Below are 478 nucleotides of genomic sequence, written 5' to 3'. Positions count from 1 at the left end.
GGAGAGCGGAAGATGCATTGAGGGGCTGGCCTGCCCTTTCAACTGGGAGCGCTTTATGTCTCGCTCTATCTTTGTGCCTTTCCCTTCCTCCAGCGACATGCTTTACCAGACCTGGAGTTGAGAGATGCTTCTAACCTTCATCCTCCAACTCCATCTTTCTGAAAAGGCTGCTGTCTCTACCACGCTCATCTAGAGGGGCTGTTTCCCTTTTGCTCCTGGGCTGCAGGGCCGATCCAGCCCTTCCCAATTGCTCCAAGATTCATAAAAATTCACAAAAGTTGTGAACTGGCTCGGCAGAGGGCTTAGGAAAAGCAAGTGATAACTATATTCAAAGAACTTGAAGCTGGTAGATTTTGTCTAGTTTAATTTTTTTTTTTTCCGAGACAGGGTTTCTCTGTGTAGCTCTGGCTGTCCTGGAACTCACTCTGTAGACCAGGCTGGCCTCGAACTCAGAAATCCACCTGCCTCTGCCTCCCGA

Source organism: Mus pahari, chromosome 5, assembly GCF_900095145.1.
Source record: "Mus pahari chromosome 5, PAHARI_EIJ_v1.1, whole genome shotgun sequence".
Lineage (NCBI taxonomy): Eukaryota > Metazoa > Chordata > Mammalia > Rodentia > Muridae > Mus > Mus pahari.
The sequence above is the reverse complement of the archived record's forward strand: the minus strand, read 5'-3'. Positions refer to the sequence as shown.